This window comes from Colletes latitarsis, chromosome 14, assembly GCF_051014445.1.
Source record: "Colletes latitarsis isolate SP2378_abdomen chromosome 14, iyColLati1, whole genome shotgun sequence".
Taxonomy (NCBI): Eukaryota; Metazoa; Arthropoda; class Insecta; order Hymenoptera; family Colletidae; genus Colletes; species Colletes latitarsis.
This window is the reverse complement of record NC_135147.1, coordinates 19,551,926-19,576,152: the sequence shown is the minus strand read 5'-3', so window position 1 is coordinate 19,576,152 and position 24,227 is coordinate 19,551,926. Positions and strand designations below refer to the sequence as shown.

At 38.4% G+C, this 24,227-nt stretch overlaps 1 protein-coding gene across 3 annotated transcripts in view; it reads right to left on the bottom strand.

The window, feature by feature from the left end:
• LOC143349794 (uncharacterized) overlaps nucleotides 1-24,227 on the bottom strand; it is a 98,631-nt gene that overhangs the window by 55,998 nt on the left and 18,406 nt on the right. The window contains exon 2 of one of the 3 annotated variants that reach the window (XM_076781325.1): nucleotides 17,242-17,303. The exons of the other annotated variants lie outside the window; for them this stretch is intronic. The gene's annotated coding sequence lies outside the window, so the exon portion shown is untranslated. The remainder of the gene's footprint in view (nucleotides 1-17,241; nucleotides 17,304-24,227) is intronic. 3 annotated transcript variants of the gene reach the window in all.

Sequence of the window (24,227 nt, the reverse complement as noted above, 5' to 3'; positions counted from 1 at the left end):
ACGCAAACATGCAACAGTGCTTCCACAAACGTTTCTACGATTCGACTCGAAAGTATTCTGATCGAAACGGAAGACGGTGTTTCCCGTTAACAAGGACCTATTCGTCCCGAGCATTCGTTTAATTGCACTCACAGTGGCACACATATTTTATCTGCAGGAATGCTTCCTGTTGGGTTCTGCACGTAGCGAGACGGTCGAGATAACTGAATAGAACCAGAACCGATGAATGGTGTTATATTTTACTACCTCTATTGTTTAAAGAAACTCCAATTTGACCTTTTATCTTAAATATTTTTGTTTAAATTATAATATTCATTCGTAACTTAAATCTTATAATTTGATGAACGTTGTCCAGCTCTGCACATTTCCTTGTTGTTTAGCAGTACAATCACTAAAAGTAAAACAATGTACTAGTAACACAAAGACGTCAAACTAAAGGAATGTACTGTGTAGAACGTTCGACAAATTATAAAATTTAAGTTACGTATAAATATTATAAAACAAAAAGGGAACGTATTAAAAATAAAAGATCAAGTTGGACCACGTTCTTTTAAATTATGCACAGTTCACACTGATTCGAGAGAAAAGGAATCTGGAAATTACAATTTCTCTCATTACGAATAAGTGTGTATGTACAAGGTGACGTTTTAACGAAGGTGTAAGTCCTCGAGAGCGTTGCTCCAATTTTCGAACGCGACCCAGCGAGCGCCAGAATAACGAAATCAATCTTTAATCAAAACCTGAGAAAGTTCACATCAGGGAATGCTCCCGGTGTCCGCGTCAAAAGGCATTTCGTGCTCGAAAGTTCATTCTTTCGACGTTAAATTTCATCTGTCTCCGTCGCGGATCCCCATTCATCAGCGACGTTCCAGGTTGGGTTCCAGGAAGCGTTCGAATGTGAGACATTAAAATTCAACGGGGCATCAGGTATGTAAAGCGTAAGCGACCTTTCCGGCTAGGCCGCTGAAAATTCTCTTTCTACGCGACGTTAAAGGTCTGCGAGGGACTGTGGCCGTCCAATGGACGAGGGGACCCTCCTTCGACGGCATAGAAGCGCCCTTGTGTCATCCCGAAGGATTATCCTGGACTAGATGCACGATGCGACTCCTCATTTGTCGTCCCTTTATGGCCAGTCAGTGATTCTCCGTCTCGAATCGCACGGCATTATGCCTTACCCGACGATTTTAGGCCCGTTTTCCCACCTAATATATTCAATAGCCCGTGGTACAATAGAATAACTAAAACCCAGTCTATACCAGAGTGGAGCAAATTTCTCGAATAACGAATAAAAATGTTAGATTCATTTGTAAATTAATTTCCTTTTAATTCGTTGACTAATTTTACACAAACAGATTTTTAAGGTCGATTTAAATGTTTCGATCAAGAAAAAAACAATGTTAGATTCATTCGTAAACTAGTTATTTTTAAATTCCTCGATAGATTCCCATTTATAAATGAAACGATCAATTTACGAATCAGTCTGAAATTCTTGCATAAGCAGATTTTCCAAGGTCGATTTAAATTTTTTGACCGAGAAAAAAAATGTTAGATTCATTCGTAAACTTGTTTTTTTTTTAAATTCCTCGATAGATTCCAATTTATAAATGAAACGATCAATTTACGAATCAGTCTGTAATTCTTGCACAACCAGATTTGCAAGATCAATTTAAATGTTTCGACCGAGAGTTTGAGTAGAGTTCGGTAAAATGTAGGAAAAGAATGTTAACAAAAATTATAAAACGATTCGCTAAAGTGAAAGTGGCAAATACTTATGGACGGTAGTGTACGTTGAACCTTTATATCGTATCCATGCTTCGTCTATCAAAGAACTTCTTTTTCGTCTGTTTTTTGTATTTGTACTTTGTTCTGGTTACGTTGCCGAAACTGCGCGAAAGGGTCCAGACAGTCTGTTAATGAGGCGCGACCGTGCAATCGCGATTGTTATTAAAAATTTAACGAGAACGAGGGAGAATGAGCTTGCACGAATTTTCGATTACGGTTTTTCTGTCACGATTTGGTTACGCGACCGAACGCTAAATCGACAATGGAACGAAAAATAATTATTCCCGGTTATTAAAATTCCGACGAATCGACGCACAATGGGAGATTTTAACAACGATAGAGGACGTGGAATTGTGGAACGAATATTTTTCGATTTTTATACTGTAGTTCTCTATCGGACTCGAAATCGTATTTAAAAAGCAATAAGAGAATTCTTTCTGTGTTGTGTTTTATGAATGTTAAACAGAAAAATATTTGTTTGATTGGTATTTTTAATGTTTGAGTACCACGTGTTTGTATTTAAAATATTATGTCAGACAAAATTTCAAAAAGAAATGGATGCTTCTCAAATATTTTACAAAAAGTACGAGAAAATAAGTCCAGGAATTATTAATTTATTTTGTATATTACGTTTCTGGCATACACCTTCCAAAATTATTTTATTTCCTATTTTATTATGATTCATAAAATGAACATTTTGTTACAGTAACGATTCATGGTGTTCATTTTAAGAATCATTACTGTACATAGTTGCAATTTTAGTTTGCTTGGACCAATTATCTTTATTTTAGATTATTTATGGATCAAAAGAGGATGTTAGGGTCGATAAGGTTTGTGCTACACAGACTAAATTAAACACACACGTGTGTTTCAAAGAGTTCATATTGTCTCAAGGTACGTCGGTTCAAGGAACTAGTTGTAACAATGTTTGCAAATAACCAGACGAAGAAACGCAATCAGGCTATTGCTCTGTTGGTATTCGCAATTGCGGAAATTCCCGTGGCCTGGTCACGCGAGGCAGTAATACTCCTCGATGTGGCAGATAAAAATTGACGCTAACGTAAAGTGCAATGCGCCTCAATTACAACATTTAGAGGCGCAATAATAAAAGCATGCGTGAGTGCGTGCGTCGTTCGCGTGGAGTGCGTTATCGCATAATGCCGTTGGCCTGGTAATAGACTTAATCAAGAGTAATAGACCGTATGTCTACCTATTAATAGAGCAAGTAGTATGGCGTGTGCCGCGATGCACGATAGTTCCGATGATGCAAACTTTGTCTCGCCATATTCTTCCTCGAGTTTCGAATGCTTTTTATAATACTTTCGCGCCCCGTCACCAAGCATTAATTTTTTACAATAAAATAGAATCACAAATAATATTTTGGTGCTATTCGTTTTACAGTCGATGGTATTATACAAGGAACACACATTTAAATGACCCAATTTTCAATGACTCTGGCACATAAATTAGATTGTATCTCACAGTGGTTTGTTGGCACAAGTAAGGAACTTAACATGCTGTAAAGATCTTGGTTTGGCCAGTTGGCCATCTTCATGACGACTTGTGAAATAAATTTCATGTACTCAAACAAGTAAATATCAAATGTTACAATAGAAAATTGTATTGTTACGATTAAGATTATTAATTCTTGTATACGGTAGGTTGCGTTGGTGCAAATATTATCAAACACTAGAATTTGAGCCAGAAATCGTTATATGGGGTCTCTGTTTTTGATCATTAGAACGATTCATTTGGTTCAAGGGCTATGAAAAACGGTGTCGAGGTTTGGCTCGAAGCTGATCTCGAAGCATTATTCACGATCGATCGAAGGTGACCAAAAATGGTCAGTCCACTGGCGTTTCTCTTATCGATTTAACTGCCGCTTGGAATGCAACATTGCGTCACGGATACAACACGACGTTTTCCGCTTACACGTCGTGGGTGAAACCTTCTGCGTGCTTCAACGATTCCAGTGAATTTCAGTCGATTTAGATAAATCGAGAGGCGCTTAATTTTTATGGCTTTCTAAGAAGCGCGGAATGACGGAACACGAAGAGTATTGATGGCAAGTACTTTCCTCCGAATAGGGCAAAAACTAGGAATTTAGGAACATAAATTGCATGTACTGTGGTGTCTCGATGTACAAATGTCAGTTACTTGGAAACATACAGTTGGAGTAGTTAAGTGGTTGGCATGCGACTGTGCAATTCATCAAGTGCCTCTAGTAGGCTCTTTTTGTACAGATATTAATAACTCTGATTTACCTGTTATTCTCTCTTTAAACGTATCGTACTTGTCCTTTAAGAGAATTGTATTTTTGAAAACGATCCAGATTTCGATAATAAACTCTGTTTCGCCTGTTGTTCACTCCGAATAAACCAATTTTAGACCCCTTAAAATGCATCCAATTTTTCTTTAAATTTCCCCAGATTTCGTACCGTTGAATAATTCGATTTGCCTGTTGCTCAAACTCCAAACAAGTTAATATTACTTTCGTTTACGAGTTTCCAACGATCGAGCAAACGTGAATTCGATTAATTTCTTGAAAAATTCATGCAAGTTTCGTAACTCTCAACGTTGCAAACCAGATTTCTCTCTTTGGACCGTAATTCCATTTCGGGTCTGGCAAACGATCAAAAGAAGCGCGTTCGGGCGCAGTCTGGCGCGGCTCGACGCCCCGCGCCGCGACGTTACCTCAGCTCTGGTAGCCTTTCAACGGGCCGTGTTATTTTTGGGGGTTGATGTAAACCGGCTGCGCCTGCTGTCCGATGATGGCATCGGTTTTTCTGCAAACCGTAAACAACACGGTCGAGTGCCGCTGGTGCTCGCCCGGACGGCCGTGAGGTCATCGTTTCAATAGATAGGAAGAAACGGATGTTTGACCAAGGTAGAACGATGAGTATAAATGCCCGGAGAAACTGATGACTCACTGACTAGACTCTAAGCGCGAACATCATCGCCGGCGTATCGGTCCGGCGCAAAGAACTTTTTAGTCGGCGCGCTTTTTCAGGGAACATCTGCGCCAAGATACACTTCACATAGTTTGCTGATATTTGACACAGTTCTGGGACACATATTTTTATCGACAGTCACCGTTGATTGTTACATCAAAACGCGGTTTTTCTTTTAATTATATAGGTTCGTATCGTTGCATCAATAAAATTTAACATAAATTGCTAACAAATAGTATTTTTTCGAGTTCTGTAACTCTAAATATGAAATCTAACACTCGTCAAATTTTGTCTTTACTTTAAAATTTGTAGACGACAATGTAATAACGTTGGAACTCTAAATATGAAATCTAACACTCGTCAAATTTAGTCTTTACTTTAAAATTTGTAGACGACAATGTAATAACGTTGGAAAATTATATTTTGTTTTTTAAATATTTTACGCGTCAATGGAAATCGATCTTATTCAGATTGATTTTCTTCGAACTAAAAATCCTGTGTAAAAATAAGTAAAAATAAAAGAGTGTCATTTTCTAGTTCGAGGTATTGTTTTCGAGAAAACCGACTGTGAAAATTCATACTGTACGCGTGAAATATAGTACTTAGCCTAAGTAGAAACAGTGGGCAAATATATCAGAGCAAATTAAATTATCACAAAAACAAAGCCTCGAACAGGAAAATGTTATTCTCTTTCTTCGACTTATTTTTAAACGTACAATCAGTCCTACAAATATGGGTAACGTGGCCAGTCAAAGTGTTAATTTTTTCCAGACTTTGGTACTAATAGGTGTCTGAAGGATCAAGCTATAACGAAACAGTATCGAAGAATGAACAAGAGATCGAGTGTCTGTAATTCTGTCAGGATTTTGGCAGCGTGCGGTTGAGCCGATTAACACTCGAGCGTCGTCGAAATTTACGAACAAGCGCACCGCCGCGACGTAACCAAGCTCCGTTCAAGAATTTGCAAGCCCGGAAGCGGACGGGGACGAATTTCGCCTAACCACGCGGAGAATTCGGCGACAAAGGGACCAAGTGAAAGCACTTGCTCTACGAGTGCATCGACGCGGCCAAGGGACCCCGACCTAAAGACAAAAGGCTCTCGAACCAGTGATTACCAGCGAAGCCCAGCGCACCGGCAACACTTCAGAGATCTTTCGATTCCCCGTGAAACGAGCCACGAAAGAACGGCTTAATTCGCGGCACGTTCATAAGCGTACAGGAACGGAAAGGTAATTGAATTATCCCTAACGCGATTAGACCATCCGGCGCGTTTCCGTGTTCCCGTTGGAAACGCAACACGGAATCGTACGAGCTCGAAGATGTACAAGCAATTCGCGATTAGAGAAATGTAACCGACGTCCGGAAAAATGGGGCAAACACAACCGTACACGAGCAAATTCTCGTCTGGATACACATTTTTAATGAAACAGCAATTTTCAGCCACCGTAAAAGTAAATCAATCTGATCCTCAGATTCGTTAATTGAACACTTCTTTCCAACTTGGGGGATCTCCATTGGAAGATATCACTGTGTATTCATTTTAAGAATCGTTACTGTATTCGTATTCAAGAGGTGAAAACTATCCCGAACTCTGTGAATAAAATCTGTTAGTTAAATTTCTCGAAAAGTAACAGAGGTAGAAAGAGAGGAATTTTAAACGTGGCCCTGTTCTGTCATGATGGCGAACGGTGACGCATGCTTTCCACCGACGTTGCGAAAACGAAAAAAGAATCGCCAAATCTGGATATTCCTCCCTGAGCGTTAATTACAAAACTCATCGAACCGTGACACCGTAGTATTCACGGGCTACTAGTTTTACCCTAAATCCTCCCGTGTAATACGACGTACCGGCATCGAAGGAAGGGTTAGGTTAACCAGCCCCTGGTATTAGATTTCACGGCTAACAGTGGTCGTCAAACTCCAAGTCCCTGGACGTACACAGCACGGGCAAGCAGAACCCACTGTGAATTAACAACTTTATTTGAAATAAACAAATACGGTTTATATATAATATTTGTAATTTATTAATACGTAAGACTTTCTTAGTGTCTAAGGTAAAATACTATTCGAATAACAGTTGCATTCATTGTGAAATATTTAATTCTATCACAGCAATAGTTTCGAACTCGCCAGTAGAGGGCTACGCTCAACCTGTATGTCTCTCGCAAGTACTCGACTCACCACCTATTCCCATTCTACTTTTTATTCTATGAGTAAAAGGAATGAACGAATTTTGACTCCAAACTTTTAGAGAAGGATTCTGCTCATTCCTGGGCTAGTCGATAGTACATGGATTCTTTGTATACCTAGAGGCTTTAGTGAAACGTAACGGTTCTCGACGTTCCGTTTGCAAGTACAAAAGCGACATCTAATGACACGTGGACGTTATCGCGTCAAGCTGTGACGACGCTTATCGTCGCTTGTCAGAGACGACTTCCATTTCGATTCGTCGGTTCGCCGATCCGCGGTTGGAGAAACATCGTTCGCCAGTAATCCACTCTCGTCCGTTTCCCGCGAGCAACTCTTGTTACCTCCATTCTCGCGTGACGAATCTCTTTCAATTGCGCGGACAGATTGCCGCGAGCCGAGCTACGACCTGAAACACGCGGTTGACGGATGAAGGATTCAAAACCGTAATGGACGAGGTCCGTTTGATTTATTCCGCTCGAACGAGACCCGAGTGGAAGTGAAAAGGGTACGCGGACCATTTTTAAGCAGCCGCGCGATTCGATCAACGTCGATGTCGTTCGAGAACGAAATTAAGCAAAGTCTGGCTAATGGCATGGTGATACCTGTGTTGATTTAGTTAGCGATCCTAACGCTTTAATAGCGGATGACGTGGTGCTACGTCTTCCCGTTTACACCAGCTGGAGCCCGTTCGCGTGGTAACGCACCTTGAAAGACTTTCAGGATTTAATTTAAAGCAAAACGAGTGGGCCTTAAGCCTGGATCATCTAATAACAAATTTTACTTTCGAACCCTTCTTTAATTCGACTCAACTTCTATGGTGGCAGACTAGGCTATTCATAAACTCATATTAGAGGATTAAGATAACTAGTACCATTTTTAGGGTTGTCAAGTTTAGTAGTTTCTTAGTAGAACAATTTTTAGAATTTCATCTGTGCTATTTTGGAGTACCATTTTTAGTACGATTCACAGAATTGATATTGCTTTTCCTAATTAACTGATTTGTCTAGCAACAGGTACAAGTGCCATTTTCGAGCAGCACGCGTTATTCCTATAACTGGAAGTGGAGCATTATACCGAGGGGGGCGAGTAACGATTAAAGTGAAAGAACCGATCGTACGATTTTCCACAATTTGAAGTAACGAAGCGATGAACGATCCCCGCCGTTAGGGTGGAAAAAAAGCTGCATTAATGAGGAAGAATGTTCCTCGATTGCGCGCGACGAAGAAAACCTTTCAGCGAGCGTAATCGCGATCGAATCATCCCGTGGAACGAACGCCCAGAGACTGTATTACGGGAGAGCCCCGCGCAATTTCCAACGCGAGTATTTTCATCTCGAGTTGATCTTGCTCCGCCACTCCGGCGAGACCAGCACGCGAGCAGAAAGGAAAGAATGCACTTATTGTACTGTGAGATGGAAAATTTCCCGTGTAGAGTACAGCGTATGCAAAGTATGTAGTACGTGACACGTGTACGAGATACGGGATGTAGAACGGGCTTGGACGATGATTGCATCCTCTGGACATGACCTGATAAATTCTTCAACATTCGTATCCTTGGCGGCGCGATTCGCGAAATTTTAAATACGCACACCAACCTCTTAACTGCTGTGTTCGTTGAAATAGAATTTACCTGTTAACTGTTTGGAAGTATTTCAAGTTTACTCTGGGTCCAAGCTATTTTTTATATTTTTATATCGAGTATACAATAAAAAATATTTATCTTTCAGTGAAAACTGTTATTTTTTCAGAGTAATAAGATAATGAATTTATACTAATAAACCTAATAGCCCTTAGGGCCCAATGAAGCGTAATAAACATCTGCTAGAGTCGATGTTCATGTAAAAAATAAGATGACTTCACTAATTGTAAGTTTTTAAAAGAAATTGAATTATTGCACTTCGTAATCGTTAACAATTTAAATACGTATTGTCATCTTGTAAATGATCATTATGAAAAAATCGTCGACCTTTTAAGGGTTAATATTGGCAATGCTGTTTCCATTTACCTTACGTTACTCGAAGAGAGTAAAAACCTGACCCGAAATACTGTTATCTCCGAGTACAATGCCCGTCTTTTGGACCAACAGTGGCTCTAGACACATTCCAGAAATTTCTTCCGTTGAACGTGTCGTTACAAAAAGGACAGTTTCAGTGGCTAGGTTCATCTCGAGAATGCAATCCTCGTTGGAGACCGATTTACAGCACAAATTTCTCTGCCGCGTCCGTGCACGCGTTGCATAATCACGTCTCGAGCAGGTAACGGGTTACCTCGGTCTCGTCGGTGTCAGAGTTGAGAAAAAGCTGGACAACGGTTGCCGTGCGTCGATAACGGGGCTATTTATTTCCGTGCTTCGCCTAAGAAGGTAGAATTTCAATTAGGAACGCTAAAAGGAATAGATTTTTCTACTGAAGTTTCTAAAAGTATGCGTACACGAAGATACAATGAGAAACAAAAGAGACGTTCGAGAGAAATTCCACACAGTAGCGTATGTAGGTTGTCGCTTTTGGTCTACTGAGATAAAAAAAATTTATTTTCTTCGACAGTCGTTCAAGAGATAACTTTTGAAGAGATATTTTCTTTATTCCCTCGAATATTTTAGATGCAAAGGATATCGACTAGATTAATCACGATGACATTGATAAAAAAAGAATTCCTCGTTGAGTAAAAATACTACTTAAAAATTGTATTGACTCACGAACTCTTGCTGTTTATTCAAAAGTATAATCATGGGAACTCGGTTCTAAATAATACTAATTTTTTTGGGCAATAATGATTGCAGTCTACTTTTCCACGTTTGTTTCTTTACACCAGCGTATAAGGATTGAACAGTTTTTTTTCCAAAGGTTCGTCGGTCCCAAAGTCGTTGACAACCGCGATAAACAAAAACGGGGCAACGCGTTCTCCGGACCGATAGACTCGCGCGCTCGAATGGAGAACGGTGCAAAAGTGGGACGATCGTTCGCGTTTCAAGAACAGAACCATATATGATGCGACTGCAGGTTACAGTCTCGCATCCGCGCGAACAAGGAAACCGGTGAAACTTTTACGAAAGCGGACCCACGGAGCAGACGACGCAATTACTGCCAGGATTCGCGGAGTAAAACCAAACGTGGACTTGTTTTAAAAAAATAAATACGAACACGTTGTAATGCAGCGAACGTTTCTGCTCCGAACGTACGCAAAGTTTCATCGGTTTACGTGCCAAGGTATACATTGAAATTAGAGAAAACATTTCGCTCTGTCGATCGTCACTTTTTGAAATTTATTAAATTATACCATCGAAAGCAAGGGAAATATCAAGCGTCTTTGGATTAAGTGGTATATTCTGGACTTCCTGTACTCAAGGTCGCTTTAAAGTTACGTTATCATACGTCACTGTATTTGTCTTAACAGTTGTCACGTCACGATGGTAAAAATACGTAATCTCGTTTAATACATTCGAGATGGATTTTTCTTAAAGAAAATAAAAAAATATATAACACAGGGTGTTCGGCCATCTCTGGGAAAACTTTAAGAGGGAGATTCTAGAGGCCAAAATAAGAAGAAGATCAAGAATACCAATTTGTTGATTGAGGCTTCGTTAAAAAGTTATTAACGTTTAAAGTTCCATACTGACCGGAAAATTTTTCGGTGAAAAAAAAAATTTCAAATCGTTCTGGAAAAATTATTTTTGGTTGCGGGGATCAATTACAATCATTTTTGGTGAATAGACATACCCACGAAATCCTACGCACTTTCGAGAAAAAAATTCCTTACCGAAAATCTAATTTCTGGCTAGGAATGTCTGCCCGAATTTTCATGCGAATCTTTAAAATGTCATAACTTCTGAACGGATTGGACGATTTTAATGTTTAAAAAAGCAAACTACGCGTATTTTGGTGGAGAATATGTACAAATCGCAAAAATATTCGAAAAATTGGTCCTTGACCCCGCAAAATGAGAAAAACCACATAAAAATGGTCCAATTTTCAAACAGCCATAACTCCTGCAATTGTGAATATATTTCAATGAAACTTTTTTCTGAAGTAGAGCTCATGGGTACCTACAGAAAAGTATTAGACAACTTTTCTGTAGGGCGTTAAACAAAATTACTAAAAATGAAAAAGGAATTTTTAAGAAAAATCGACAGGGGGTAGCTGCTGAAATTTTTCGGCGAAAAAAAAAATTTTGAAATCGTTCTGAAAAAATTATTTTCGGTTGCAGGGGTCAATTATAATCATTTTTGGTGAATAAACCTATCCCCGAAATCCTACGCACTTTCGAGAAAAAAATTCCTTAACGAAAATATAATTTCTGATCAGAAATGTTTGCCCGAATTTTCATAGGAATCTTTAAAACGTCATAACTTCTGAACGGATTGGACGATTTTAATGTTTAAAAAAGCAAACTACGCGTATTTTGGTGGAGAATATGTACAAATCGCAAAAATATTCGAAGAATTGGTCCTTGACCCCGCAAAATGAGAAAAACCCCATAAAAATGGTCCAATTTTCAAACAGTTATAACTCCTGCAATTGTGAATATATTTCAATGAAACTTTTTTCTGAAGTAGAGCTCATGGGTACCTACAGAAAAGTATTAGACAATTTTTCTGTAGGGCGTTAAACAAAATTACTAAAAATGAAAAAGGAATTTTTAAGAAAAATCGACGGGGGGTAGGTGCCTAAATTTTTCAACGAAATTGAAAAGTTTCAAATCGTTCTGAAAAAATTATTTTTGGTTGCAGGGGTCAATTATAATCATTTTTGGTGAATAAACATACCTCCGAAATCTTACGCACTTTCAAGAAAAAAATTTGTATAGGTGGACAAATTTTATTAATAAGTTTCAACAATAATTTTGTTAATAACTTTTTAACAAAGCTTCAATCAAGAAATTGGTATTCTTGATTTTCGTCTTATTTTGGCCTCTAGAAACTCCCATTAAAATTTTTCCTAGGGGTAGCCGAACACCCTGCATATATTAAAATATTCTAATACTTCAGGCGATAAATTTATTCGTTGTAATAGGATACAACAGTAAAAAATTCAAGAGGGTTATTCTAAAGGCCAAAGTATGACGGAAATCAAGAATTAAAATTTATTAGCGATTAAAGATCCTATTAGTCTCATAAATATTATGACAATATTTATTCAGGTTTAATAGACATGTAATACTACATGCAATAGCAAAGGGAACACGTTTGTAAAAAAGGAACAAAATTTTTAATACACTGACAGTTAACATCTACGTTTAAACTTGACTGAGACATATGTGATATTAAAGAAATATTGTTCATAATTTGTTCCTCGGATATTTCAGTTAATATCGTATTTTATATAAGTTTCAATCCCTGTGCAGGATGACAAAGGGATAATTTATCGAGCAGGTTTCCAAATTTGGCTCTCGTGTCGGTGTTGCAGGGAATCGGATCGCTGTTAAGCCAGCAAACACGAAGAAGTTGATGCGTGAAACCACCCTTCCCAAGGCGTTTTCTGACGTGAAACCGAGAACCACGATGGTGGGCTAGACGATAGGTTACGCGGTGGATGGCTCGCATTACAGAAGCCGTCGACCTAGCTCGTGCTTTAAAAGAAAACCTGTTTACGAAGATGCGGCCGGCGTGCATCTTCGATTCATCGGCCGCAGAAACGGGATTTGCCAATTAATTCTCACGTTCACAATTGAGCTGGTGATCGCGTGTTCCCGAGGATGATTCTACCGCGCTTCCACATAATTTCAGACCACTTTCGAGACTTCGGTAGGAACTGTGAACATTAACCCAATCAACCTCGAATTTTATGTTCCTGTACGCGGTGGTTTCGGAAACTAGGTCAGGACGCAGCTATTCTCTCCCTTGAGATAATGGGAATTAACGAAGGGAAATGTTACTGTTGGATAAATATACTTTCGAACATTTTCCAAAAATGCACCGAAGCATTTTGTGTATTCAAGATATGAATTTCAATCGGTAATAAATCCGGTTCTACCCACCACATTGGAATTCGACGTAACTTATCTTATCCTACTACACACACATTCACGCAAACTGTGTGTACGAAATATAAATGAAAGACGATTCTCAAGCCTTTAATCTGGAACACTTCAATTGAATATTTATTTGACAGTGGATAAACGATAATAGAAAGATAGTGACAGTTTTATTGATAATTTCTTTGCGCGCATTAATGTTTCTTTATACTCGTATTCTTGTATTTTAAAAGTCTAGAAGAGTAGTAAACTTCAGAGTTAATTTATTAGTTGTTAATTTCTTGCAAAATAAATTGAAAAACCACGAACGAGACGTCGAAACGTCGATATAAATTAAGCTTGTAATTAACGATTTGAAAAATATTTTCCCAACCTATGTTAACACATATATGTAAGAAAAGGAAACACACGTAGGTAATAACTTTAGCATATCGACAAAACAGGAATATAACACGCGACACAGTTAGATAAACTACAGAAGAAACTTCTATCGCTTACATCATAACCTACATCCGTTGATAGGCAAACTTTACGGTCATTATGTTAATCTGTTTTCTTCGTTTGCTTAAAATTCTAATCTACCCATATATTTTCCCCTGCATATTCATTCATTCCATTTATGGACTATGAACATCTATTTCTGTACTAACTTGTTATTTTTTTCTGTTTACTTATTTCCAACTCGTTTCTCATTTCTTAATTTCTCTTAATCTCGTTAAGTTTCTTCTTCATACTATAGACATATTTTCACATTTCTTCCACATGATAATTAATAAATCCAAAAACAGTATACTTCTTTCTAGTTAGATTCTACTGCATTGTTTATCCACAGTATTTTCAAAATAGCTTTTAAACACTAACAAAGAAGTATCCCTTGATATTAAGACATACTTAGAGTCGAAAGAGCGACAAGTCTCCAACTTTGATCGTGAAACTTTAAACAGTTATTGCCATTTGAAATTCTATACTGTAAGCACAAACCATTCAACTATTAAATATTTCTATTTCTCACGCCATAATTGGAGCAACAAATTTTAAGAATATTCTTAGACACGCTATTGGAAAACTATTCTATTTCTTATCGCGTGTTTTAATTTAAATGCAAACAGACCGCGTGGTTCGATCGTTGTTTCGCGAATGAAGTTTTCGATAAATGCTATGAAATGTTTGAAGATACCCGGGTACGTTAATTATGAGAAGCAATTGCTGGTAACGCGAGCAGAGAACGCGAACTCCATAACGTTAATGAGTCTAGGTATTTTCATCAGCGATCGAGCGTGGATCGAGTCGGTCGTCAGTTACTGTCGGGATCCGAACGTCAGCGGCTCAGGAATTTCTTCATCAACGTTGTGCGCGTCGAAACTGCCGATAACGCTGGGGATCAATAATTTCCGACAAGATGGATCTGCCGCTGCCAGACGAATTCTTAACGAACCGAGTCACTATGAATCACTGCGATTCGTTGTTTATTCTATCGTCTTTAACGATAAGAGAAAAAAATGTCAACCACGTTTGTTCGCGAAACTCTGACAAGATTGCTCGATCGACGTTGGAATCGCCTGGATCCTTTTGCATGGATCAAAGGGCTGTTCTGGCCTCGAAGTTTGAAAAAATCGAGCCTTTGAAAATAGGCCTGCAACAGGATTTGATCGAAGTTGTAAAATTAATGGCAGTGCAGTTATTTGGAGAGTAAAATGGTTTAAAAATTGCCTTAAGAGAGTATAGATTCTATAAAATGCACGGGAATATAATTTAAAAATACTATGGACATGTTCAGGAGCTAGAGTAATTTCTATATTTCTGTACGAGTCAATGACCTCTAGAAGGGAATTTTCACAACTTGAATCGTTAAAATATTTTTAAATGAGTACAAAGTGGTTCTTTTCATCGGAAATTATGCGAGCTCTTTTCCCTCTATTTTCTTCTCCTCTTTTCCACTCCAATCTTCGCTTCACTCAATTTTCTATGCGTTTTTTCACTGACTCTTGATTGACCTCTCGAGGTAAGACCAACTTTCAGTAGAATTTTTAATTCCTTTTAACTTTATGCAGTTCTGAAGTTGCATACCCATATATTTAATTGTGGCTTTAGAGTTCTTAAGTGAATTTTTTAGATTCAATGCAGACCTTAAATTCGTTGCTTCGATAATCAAATGAAAAATTGAGCTGGAGTTGATCCTTCTCAGAAAACTCATAAACGAATGCAAAACGTGGAAAAATATTGAAAAATATAAATAGAATGAACGATAATGAGATTCAGGAGAAAGAAACATAAAAACAAGATTGCAATTAATTCGTAAAAGACTTCCGAGTTGCAAAATTTGTTGACTCGCGTCAAACTCGAAGGATTGGAGCTCGATCAAAAGCAGAGTTTCCTATTTCGAGCATCACGAAATTCGAAACTGGGTTAAACAAATCGGTCGACCAGATAAAGCTTCGTAACCAGGCGCCGCGATCCTTTCCGGACGAATTTTCGTGTACCTTCTTATCACACACGATAAAAATTATCTCGCGGTTTGCTCCGTAATTACACGAATGCTGTCATCAACCGATAAACTACTCCGTCTCGTTCGCAATTACTCTGCTTTCCGCGAAACTCCTTTGGATTAATAAACGCTTCCACGGATGCTTCGAACTTGCCCCAGAAATCGACGAAACGAGAGACTCTCGACATCGTATCATTTTGGGGCCACGCTACATGCACCGAATAAAGGAAAATAAGAACCGTCTTCTGTTTTCGGCGAACCGAGGCGAAAGGACCACCACGAAGCGACGTTTACTGAGATTATGTTTCAAAATGGACGCAGCATTCCTTTGTGTGTCATAATCGAACGAGTTCTTAGAGATATTAGTGCCATTTTTGGGTACCATTTTAATGCCATTTTCATTTTCGTTCGCTACATCGATCTCGACCCGAGTGCAATTCATAATTAAGTATTACTCTTTACTTTTTTGCAAAACTAACAAGTGCCATTTTTCGGTACCATTTTACTGCCATTTTTATAATCGGTCTCAGCATTAATCTCGACCTAAGTACAATTCTTAATTAGTCTTCGTTTTCCCTCAAGAATAACAAGTACCATTTTTTCACTGTATGCAAACATTGAATGCAGCAATAAAAGCAAAAACTGCATTGTGCGGTCGTAAAGAAAACATCACCATCTGCTTTATACGAAACTGAAAGGAACCACCGCGACGTTTACAGGGATTATATTTCAAAACTGACGAGAATTGCTCTGTGTATTATAATCGAACGAGTTCCTCGGGCATTTACGCAAGCGCAGAGAACGACGCGCGCGTCAATGCACGTGCGCACATGCACCGACGGAGTGCATATGCGCACGCACTCGGTTTCTAAGCTCATTCATAACTTCTCGAACGCGAAGTCCATTCACCGTGTTCGACGCGCACAAAGCGGCTCCTTTGTTTTCCCGTGAATCAACGTTTGCATTATTTCTCCCCCTCTCCCGCCCCCCTTGAAACGACTCCACCGCCCCCGCTTTATCCAGAGTCAACCGCTGTGGTCTGTGTTCTCGCGATCGAGAGAGAACGGAGAGTGACTATTGACGACGAGAGCCGAGAGTTCCACGAGTTCAAGGGGAATCGTGGCACAAGTCATTAAGATCGATATTAAATTTTTTATTTATCCGAGTCACTAGAACAGGAACGAATGTGTGCCAAATAGTCAAACGCTACGAACAAAATTCAAATATTCTTACCATAAAGAGATTAAATAGCCTTAAAAGAATGTAATTTAATATGACGAAAGTTTGAGCAAATAAGAAGCCAGGAATTCATGAAGTTTTTGGAAAATTGTTTCCTCAACGTCTATCATCGATATTTATATTATTTTTTACCTCAACCGTAAAACTGTCAAAGTTATCGTTTTATTATACGAGTAGTTTCCCTGTAAAATTTATTTTCGCTATGTAAATATTAATTCTTCGTCGCACTACAACTGCGTGTGTTTGCATTGCTGTCTGAAGCACGCAGTGTGGATTCATAATAGGCATGTAATAAAGATAATAACCACGTCTACATTGCGCCAGTAATAAGTAAAAAGAGGCTACAAGATAATGTTACGGTTTAGATGTAATTAGCACTATGAATGATCCTACGACCTAATCATGTTTACGTACTTATTATTTTTCCTTGATAAATGCACGATGGAGAGAAAAATGACTGATAAGAAATCAAAATGTAAAAGTTCCCCCTATTTCCCGTTATTATTAATATACTGGGTGAGTATATTAACTGAGTCTAATAACTGAATCAGGTTATAATCCTGCTCTATAAGCTATACTTAAGTGCTCGCAACTTTAGACGTTTTTCAAATTTCAAAATTGTTACCTGAACCGTTTTAAGTCCACGAATTCGAGTGCCAGAGAATATCGGAACTGGAGAAACGTTACCTGCAACAAAGAATAGCATTTGTAAGAACACTGAGAGAAATTGAGGAAGAAAATAAAAAGAATTGGTATTATTAAAAGGGAGGGTTTAGATACAGTCAAGAAAGTCTCTAAAGTGGAAGGTGTGACGTTGAGTCGTTCTAAAAAGAAGCATTCGACGTTTCGTCTCGCGACTTGGCGGCCATTGTCGAAAAGTCTTCCCTCGGATTAAGGGAACATCGAGTGCTATTCTTGAAGCAACTCAACTTCCGCGTTCCACTTGTTAGAGAACTTTCCACGAAATATCCAAAAAGTGGTAATCCCTTTCTTCCCAATTTCTCGCCTCGAGCATCGTTTCAACGTTCGAGTTTCACGAACAACGACGAACCTAACGAAGTGATAATCCCTGTGCTTTCGAAGAAGTTCCAAGAAGCTAACGATTCGCGATAAACTGGACAACGATACTGCCACCCGATGGGAAACGAAGGAACGAGCTATCGAGAAGGATGATAATTATAGTGCTTAAGATGAAATTGTAATTAAAATAACAATTTAATTATTTTATAAGAAAATTTGTATATTGTGGGATTTTTTCACGATTAATTCATCGTATTGGAACAAATTGAAAAGTTCTTCACCATTCTTCTGTCTGAGGCTTCGTTACCAAGCTATAAAGACTTGAAAATTTACAGGTGTGACTTCCGGCTCGTTCCGTTTGAATTCTAGTCAGGTGTGCGCACGATTGCACATGGCCACACTCACACACGAGAAACACTCGTCGATACACGGTTACATCCTTCTGCGAATGCATCTCTATGGATTTTAATACATCTTTCCACTAATTTTAACAATTCTTCAAGCATATTTTAACTCTTCGATCAGAGTGGACAAAATTGAGAATATTTTGAAATTTTACATTGCAAAATATACGTCTTTCCTTATATTGGTGAATTGTAAATAACACAGGCTAGAAGGCATGCATGTAAATTTAAGTTCGATTTGTAATTTAAGTTTTAATTTTCACTCAACGAGTTGTTGATCTTTTAATCGTTGTTTGAAATTTGTATCTAAATCAATATGTTGCTCGTTTGTGTTTTGTGCTTTATGATGTATACGTGGAAACGTGGCTTGACGTCATTGCGAAATCGCGACCGTGGAGTCTGTATTCAGGGGATGATGAGGGGTAATTTCTCCAACGTGGCAATTTCACGGAGAAATAAGGCGGCTCGACTTCCTTTGGTCAACCTTGTTCGCTGATCAGATCTTATCTGTTCTGGCTCTGAGGGATTCCATCTCGCTGGTGAAACGGAAGCCAGTCGTTTTGATCTTCTTTCCGTGATCCGTGGCCCCGACTTTGATACGATAGTACTTATTTCAAAGCTTATTCGAAATATCTGTCGCCTCAAAGTCTACTCGAAATACGTGTTATTTTGAAGTTCACAATTTACTTATAATTTAATATTAAATCTAATCATCATCGATTATATTTTGCAGGCTCGTAAATTCACACGTACAACAATCGTAACCGGAGTTACAGCTGCTGGTGGCTAGTTAGTTATGACAAAAATAGATACAAAGTTTGAAAAAATCGCTTAATTAAATATATTTTAGTAATAGATCATTTAAATAAAAAATGATCGCGGTGTAGTGGCCATGACGCGTAGAATTTGTTTTTCCTATTTCTTTTAGTAATCGTATTATATTGTATTACTTTTTAACACCTGATTAGAAAGATTTAATAATTTTGACAGTTTTTATTATTGTTTCCTAATCCTGCAAAATATTAAAATCGGTGAGGATCTAACGATCTCCTTGTTAGGGGCTTAGTGCGATTTTTACCAGTGATCCCTCTTACAAGAGAAGTCTTTTACGAAATATTACTTCACATAGCTATTTTTTATTTTATTAGTTTCAATAAAAACTGACCCCGGTCAAATCTACAATAATAGAGAAACTGCTACGTTGGCAAATGTTCGACGGACGTTCATTGATTCTCGTTTAACGAAACGACCGGTAAACTAAAAGTGTTTCTGTGTAAAACAAAGTCGAGAGAGTCGGGAAAGCCACGTGTAAATAGAAAAACGGCACCTCTCGATGAAAGGGATCGCTGAGACGCGTGTTTCGAGCTTCCTGTTCACAGCGAGTTTTAAATGTCAGGGCTGAGTTAAACTTTTTACAATTTTATGCGTACGTGTACTGTTACTCGACGATAGGAGAAACAATACCGCAAGAATGACTGTATATTTCTTTCGTTGAAACGACAACGAAAGAAATGTATTGTTCGATGGATAATTTATAGTCGTACCTGCCATGTTGCAAAGATGGGAAAAGTTTAACATTTATATAGTTACATTTTCGCTTGTAAAATATCGGTGTTCAGTATCTACGAAAAACCTCCGGTACATAATGGGTTAAACGTACTCAGTAACGATCTCTTGTAAATACAATTTAGCTAACATCTTCAGTAGAACTCCAATTGTTAGTGTTACTCACTTTTATCTTTCCTAGAACTTTGGGGTATGCTAAATCAATAGACTGTTAGAAGCTTCTACGAATAAAGATAACACTACTCTTGCGATCTTACGAACCCACATCATTCTAGCAACGACGCTGTGTATTTTGTGCAAATGAGTAAGAATATTCTCCGAAATCGTATGGCTCATAATTTCAGTCGTACGATGCCATAGCAATTGAACAGCTATAATCGTTACAGCAAGCAGATAAGATACGTTTCTCCATTAGCAAATCTTTGCACAAGGGAACATATTCCTTCCTCTCATCTTACTATACCCTTTCGTTATTTGTACGCTAAACTTTACATAATTATTAGACTGCGGATGTTTATGCAATTATGGGAAATTTTAAATATCAAAAAACTACGAAATGTACTTGATATACAAAACTATGAAAAATACTTAAAGTAAGATACGAATTATTATATTTACAGGCTGAGACAACCCTCTGCAAAACTCCCATTTGATTAATTCTGTTAATAAAAACAATATTATCTATCGAAATGTAAGTTTTTAGTATGAATATTCTAAAAAAAAAGAAACACATTTTTTCGATTTACATTAAAGGTAAAAATAAATTTTTTTTACGCATTAGAATGCTTTGGAGCGACTGATAAAAATGGCTGGCGAGCAGTTCGAGGAAAGATGTACGAGTATACTGCGTCGTCACGAAATTCTCGCTGGAGTCGAATTATTTTTTCATGCGCGATCACGACTTTACGACGCGGTTCTAAACATAGATTCGTTTCGAGACACTGTGCGATCATGCTCCCGCTGCAACTCGCTCGTGTGATTCGTCAGCTGATGGAAAATACGGGACACGGAGCGTTCGACGTGACCGACCTTCGAAACGACACCGGAAAGAAGACGAAAGAGGGTCCTATCTTGGAACAAGATTTACAGGCGATCTCTCTTCGCGTTAATATTGATGATTTTTCCAGTCGGGCAAAAGTGACCAACCGTTTCGTTAGAAATTCAGCGCGCGAGGTCGCGCGTACGATTGTTTCTTTTACTTCCACGGGTGTCGAAGTATTGGTGTCCGAGAAACCGAGAATATCCAGTGTCGAAGTAGGAAAATGCAAAGGAAATCAATATCGACATTTTGGTTATAAAATTCTGTGGCCCTCTTCTGGACAATGGACTATAAATAACAAATAATCATTGATTCGAGAAGATTAATTTTGCATTAATAGCACGACAGCTGCCCCAACTATTTCTGCAATGCAAAATGCACTGTAATAATATTATAATTACACGGTAATTATCGTACGACTGTCGCATAAGCGTAATAGTAAATCATTAAATCGTATAATTACCGTGTAATTACAATGCAATTACTTGGGTAGAAGTAGTCCCGGGAAATGTAATCGGATTACATTTAGCCAAACACCTGGAATAGTTTTGGTTTCAACATTTGTCATGCTGGAAGACCTTTTGCAGGGAGGTCAAACGGTCCGGCTGTTTCAATTCTATCGCGACGGAAACGCCAAACTTTTAATTCTCGACAAAGTCTTCTTTGAAAGAAGGCGACTCGAACTTTCCGCGTGATTATATGGGCGAGATTTTCTCTTTTTTTGGCAATATCTCTGTTGCAGTTGGTCGGGAGATGCTCGTCCGAGAGAGACAAGGTTCGCTTTGTGCAACCGGAAGTTGAAAGGAGGGTAGGAAACCGCTTCCTTTCGTGGCTCCGTCGATCCTCACGATAGGGAACGCACGTACACATGCACGTACGACCAACGCCATCGAGTTCCTCGTATTATCACATGCGAACAACTATTTGACTCCCTGAAACTGTTATCGCTTCCATTCTGTTCCAAGTTACCGTTCGTCTTTTACTGCTACCTATCAGCCTTTCTTCGATTCCGTTCGATTCCACTTCAACAAATAACAATAATGCGTCTTCACTGTACAGAAAATGTACACTTTCGTCTCCTAAATACTTTTTACTGTTGCAAAATAATTGTAAAACAGTAAATTTTCCTTAATTCTGTTTACACGTATAGACTATCGTATATTTAAGATGGCGGGTTCTTGCAGTTCTAAGTACGTATTCTTGTTCAGAGTTGCTCAATAGCTAATGGTACGTTTCCTGTTGAGAAAACTATTACACCGTACTCGTTACCTTTTCTGTTCTTCATTGTGATTTAATTTCTCTTGTTAAATCTTATTATTATTATTGTCATTAGTTATCACTTTTTCGTTTGTGATGACTAATAATATTGTTAATCTTCATTATTATACGGTATTACATATTGTTGATTATATAATAATTAATACTGTTATTACTATCTTAGTGTCGTCGTAACTATTCATTGTTATAAAACAACCTTCGTCAGGATCGAAATTATTGTGAAACAAATTTAACTTATTATTAATACGACAGAACAACGTTGAATTTTGTAGTAAAAGTTGCATTATAGTCTCGAAATATGTAATTTGAAATTTCCATCACTGAAACGCAAAGATTAAAAATCTCCTGTCGAGAAAATAGACCGTTTCCATTCGCGAAAAAGTGTCGAGTCGCGTCACCGACATCCGTTCAAGCAGTCGTCACTTTTTCTGCGCGATCGGTACAAACTATAGTCGGAAGTCGACTTTCGTTTCAGCTGCCACAGGTATAAGCGTTCTATTTTCCATTTAACTCCGTAAATAGGACACGCTCTGTTGCTGGTTAATTAATCGTGACTGGGATGCGGTTGGAGCGTCGTGCGAAAAATATTTCCCCTTCCTCGTTCGACTTTACTTCCATCGAGCACTTCTGTTCGCGACGTTTCTTGAAATTATAGCGTGAAAAAATAGAAATGACGTAGAATTGAAAAGCACAAAACTCCCATTTTCAATTCCTCTCGCTTATGGGCAGAACAAAATATAACGTGTGTTACTGGGAGATTAATTTGTCTCCCGTTGAGAACCCCTGCTTTGGACGACCACGGGGAGTCTGTCGGTGACCCTAGCTTCATTATTTCATTAATAAGTCGTTTACTTAATCGAATTAATACTTGGCGTTTTAGTTAATGCTCTCTTTTAAACCTCGAACAAGCCGGGGAGTCTAGTAAACTGGAGTAGAAACATTATGTGTTTAACGAACTAGAAGCGACTAAGGAATTTTATGTGTTCTTTATTAATAAAATATTGGCCGCCTGGACTTTGTCCAATTTTGCTCACAACACATCGAAAACTATACAATGTTTTCAGACTTTGAAAAAGATGAGAGAATATTAGATGACCAACAGAGCTGATAGTTAAATTTTTATTTAACGATTAAGGGATAAACGTGTCTTTATCTTTTATTATTACGTTGATAAGAATGTTGCCTGTTTCTATGAAAGTCGAGTACAAGATTTTGTTGTTAGATCATTTCGTAGACGGAGTTTTAACAAGAACACGATGGAGAACGTATCGCAAGGACGTTAAATCCGCGCATTCTCATAAGCTCGTAAAACACTAGGTTCGTTAATGTTAGTAGAGCAGCGTTCGAGCAAATGCCACGAAAATGCCATTAACGCGAGCGACCATCGAGAGTTACAGCAGCCCGAACGAGCACGATTTACCTGAGGCGGTGTGCCCCGAGAAACTTTTTAATGCCACCACACTGCAATGCCCAACGCCATTAAATATCCTCCTCTTACACTCTCTCTCCCTATTTTTTAAAGGGAATTACCTCGAAAGTCTCACAATACTACCGGCCCCTCGAAATCCTGTACACACGGTTGAAACAATTTCAATTACTGGGACGAAATCGGCGAAGCAATCCGCCATTTTGGAGATGAAACGAGCCTTAAACGCGGCTGTAATATCTACAGAACTATTTGAAGCGGCAAGAAGAAGTTAATCCGCTGGTTATTAGAGAAAACACTTTGTTATATTGTCTTATATGAACTACCAGAGAAAGGAGTACATTATACACAAGTAATTTTTTTTAAGGATACAGAAAATTATAAAGTTCATATAAAAAAGCGTAAAAATTGTAGAATCTCACATTTTTGCAAGTTACCTCGTCAAACGTGAGTTTTACACCTTTTCACTCGAACTTTGAAACATTATTAGAAATATGTATAAATCCACCCAAAAAATATTAACTTCAAATTATTACGTTTTTGAGTTTGCCTCTGAGGACTCGCCTAAAGGGTTAAAACGTCAATATGATATGAACTTGCTTCCAGAACTGAATCTGGTACGTTATTTTGTAAACTATTGAGCGGGGTTTCCCTATTTTTCGATGCTCAATCCGCTCGTCAAAGTTTCATCAACGATGCGCTCTCGCGTAATCTTTCACTCGAGACTGTTTCATTTTTTCCGATTTTAATGTCGTTGGTTCTTCACCGGCAGAGTGCAATCGGCGGTCTCCGCGTTTAATTTCGCCCCGATTAAAGCAAAGAGAAGCGAATGAGTTTAATGGAAAGAGTTTCGAAGAAGGAACGTTCGCGCGCACCGC